The following is a 3,750-nucleotide window of genomic DNA, read 5'->3' as shown; positions in this document are numbered from 1 at the left end:
TGGCTGATGATCTGTTTTTAAACACATATGGTGTTGTGAAACCTTCACTGCAAGATACTAACATCGTTTTTGTTGGTTTGGGTCCCATCAAAAGCAGTGCTGCTCTGGAAATAGCTCATAAAGCTGGATTCAAAAAGTAAGCTTAAAAGAATTACTTTTTTTTTTTTTTTTCCAACATCCACTTCTCTGTTCACATGGGTCAGACGGAATTTGTTGAGGCAGGGATGTAGCTATGAGGTTAAGGAGTTTGTTTCCCAACCATGTGGTGGTCTTGGGTTCAATCCCATTTGTTTGGCTCCTTAGGCAAGTATCTTCTACTATAGTCCCTCCCACCACCTATTCCAGGCTGACCACCCTAGTATTTATTCTATTGGTATCTTTTGCTGAACCGCTAAGTTATGGAGATGTAAATACACCAACATCGGTTGTCAAGTGATAGTGGTAGGGGGGGACAAACAGACACACATAAATATATATGTATATGACGGGCTTCTTTCAGTTTCCATCTACCAAATCCACTCACAAGGTTTTGGTTGGCCCGAGGTTATAGTAGATATTTGCCCAAGGTGCCACATGGTGGGACTGAACCCGGAACCATGTAGTTGGGAGGCATTAACATTTTTGTCACTTGAAACTGAATGGCTAACATTCATCTCCCAAGCTGCAATTGCCTTAGTTTCAGATTGAAACACTTTCTATGTAAGCATATTTTGTTATAATTTAGATAATTCATAAACAAGAAGTTTGAATCCTAGATTTAGCAGTTTTATTAGGAGGGTTGATATCAAAAAGGATTAATTATGAGAACACCCTATTTTATTGTATGAAATGATATCTTTAAAATGTTGTTGTTGTTGCTTTGCAGAGCTCGCCATTACTATGGAGGTTACAAAGAATGGTTGACGAAAACCCATCCAAGACAAACACCACCTGCCTAATAACATCCGTAACCTCAAACATGACAATAACACCTTTTTACTTATTGTGGCCAGAAGATGAAAACTGGAATGACATATTGTCATCTTCTATGGAAACCATCTCTACAGCATTGGACACAAGGGGTTGGGGGGTGGGGAGAAAACGGACAAGAACATGGCTTTGATTCTTGGGTGTAAGATCTGATAAAGCATCACAATTTAATACTTTCTTACAAAACCATTTTTTAAAAATTCAGTAAATATTTAAATGAAGAGACACTCTCTGGGTTTGTAGAGATTCTGCTGTTATTCAAATATATTTATACACATGTCTAAATGCTTCCTCAGAGACACAAAGATATTAAATGTCAACATTATTTTTGCTGTCACAGACCCCTTTCCTGTTATCTCTGTGCATTATTCAAATTACTTTTACCCTTTAAACCTTGAAATTCCTGAAAACTTTTTGGGAAATATTTGCCATATTTCTTTCGAATAGTTCCAGTCACACTTCTCGAGATGTTTATTGGAAAAATATAGAGTGGGATACAATACAACATGAATATCTATTTCAGTTGGTGGTTTGGAGAACATTCAGCATTAGTTCTCTTTGTTCTGTAAGCTTCCTATGTTTTTTATATCAACCTTTCTTGAATGGAGCTGGAAAACTGTTTAAAGGGCAAAAAAAAGAAAATCAAAACCTTCAAATGAACTCCCTTCAGTGTTATGTCTAAACCTTCTCTGTTGTAACTCTTCGAAACAGTATCTACTGACATGCTTTATATTTATGAGAAGAAAAAGAAAAAAATTAAATCAAATTTGGGCTTTCTTAGATCATTAATTCTTCCAGAGAAGTGTCAACAAAACAAGTTTCATATTTACTAGCAAATCCCTTGCAGTTTGTGAAATTCATATAGGAAGCAAGCCAAGCTTACTTCTGTCTGCTACATGAAAAATAAAATATTGAAGTGAACAAAACTTTGGGAAATTTTGGAGTGGTTTTGTGCCTTGTTAAATCTTTTGATATCAAAATTTTTCATATTATTGAAGTTCTTAGGAAACTTACCTTGAGTATTAAAGTATATAGCATGTAATTGCTAGATTTTAAAGTGCATGGAGATTTGGATATTACAAGCACAAATTTAAGAAGAAACAGTAACTGGTCCACGATCCTACAGAATGCCTGGGTACTTTTTAATTTTCATGGGAGGGAAAAATTTGTCTAACATATCGAGGTTATGAATTAGAATGTAAATGAGTTTTTAGAAGAGGGACACTGGCAGGTACTCTGTAGTGTAATTAGTCACCTGGGAGAGTGATTAGAGCTGTGTCTGGAGTCCCTCAGTGGTTCTTGTAGCCTTTCGCCTCTCTCAAATTGGGGCTGCTAATGTCTACATCAGTTTGATGTCTTGTCTGAAATTTTTGAAGATTCATATTTCAGCTATTGCAGGTGGGTGGGTGTATGGGGCAAAAAAGTTGAAGTTGGGAGGGGGGAATGATTTTAAATACAGGGTAACTTCCAACTTTTTACTGTTGCTTGCTAATAATAATTTGATCCATGTACAAACTGAAAATAAAATCTATCCATTTGAAAATTCTGTTTACAACAAAATTTTATTCTTTGTTTCTCCGTGAGATTTTAAACCTTCACATTACATATATATTTTTTTTTTGTCTGAAGAGAAAAATAAAAGGTAACTTCAAGTTTACTGCCTTTCTTCTTCAATAATCCTCCTTACTCCAATTAGTATCACATGTAAATTGTCTTAAAAGTAATTCATTTCAGGAATGAACATTCTGGATATTCTTTTAAAGTGTTAGTGCAGGTGTATGGCAAGAAGTTTGCTCTCCGTGACATCATTCTGGGTTCAATCCCATTGCACAACACCTTGGGTATGTCTCTTCTGCTATTGCCTTGTGCTGATCAGATGGAAACTGAAAGAGGTGTTTGTGTGGGTGCATCACCGTCTGCTTGTCCAACATTGTGTGAGTGTTGTAAATAAATGCTACTGTTAATAGGTGACAGGGTATCTGGTTGTAAAAATAAAAATTCTACAGAAAATTCCAGGAAAAAGTAGATGCTAAAATGCTGATGACGATGTTTTCTTATTGTCTTTTCCCTCATTAAGAAATGAAAAGCAGCTTAGTGGCATTGATTGGAATGGTAGACAGTCAACCAAGGCAATGAGGAATTTTTGCTTCATACTAACAAAAAAAAAAAAAAAAAAAAAAAAAAAAAAGCCAGGTCTGGAAGATTGGTTTTTAGCAATATCCACAATGCTAATTCAAAGCTATAGTAGTCCTTGCGCACAGCATTGTAATGAAAGAATTCACAACTTAGAAATAAATGGACGATGCAGTTCTCATTGCAGAATCAAAGTAGGACTAAAATGATAAGGGGATACACAGCTTGCTAATTCAAAGGAACATAAGCTGCTGTACAGAGCTAGGAAAATGACACCAGCATGTGTCCTGGTGTTAGAATGCTGCTAAGTCCACCAATAGAGACTGAAGTCAAGGATATGTCCATATGCAGCAAGCATAAGAATGTGGGTGATTCAGTTTGTAAGGTCAGCAACTAATCAGAACTGAAATCATTTTCTGGCTATCTTTTATCTTCTTCTTAGTCATTTGACCTCAGCCATGATGAGGCACCATGTTAAAGGGTTTTAGTTAAACAGATCAACCCCCAGGACTTGCCTTTTTTTTTTTTTGTTTGTTAAAAGCACAGTACCTATTCTATCATTCTCTTTTGCCAAACCACTAAGTTACAGGAATGTAAAGACACCAACACTGGTTGTCAATTAGTGGGGGACATATATATACACACCCA

The 3,750-nt window shown here is 36.0% G+C and overlaps 1 long non-coding RNA gene across 1 annotated transcript; it reads left to right on the top strand.

The window, feature by feature from the left end:
- LOC106868363 (uncharacterized) lies at positions 1-2,529 on the top strand. The gene is made up of 2 exons (XR_001409267.2): positions 1-136; positions 866-2,529. It is a non-coding gene; the product is annotated as an uncharacterized LOC106868363 (long non-coding RNA).
- The last annotated feature ends 1,221 nt before the right edge of the window (positions 2,530-3,750 follow it).

This window comes from Octopus bimaculoides, chromosome 19 (genome assembly GCF_001194135.2).
Source record: "Octopus bimaculoides isolate UCB-OBI-ISO-001 chromosome 19, ASM119413v2, whole genome shotgun sequence".
Lineage (NCBI taxonomy): Eukaryota > Metazoa > Mollusca > Cephalopoda > Octopoda > Octopodidae > Octopus > Octopus bimaculoides.
The sequence above is the reverse complement of the archived record's forward strand: the minus strand, read 5'-3'. Positions and strand labels throughout refer to the sequence as shown.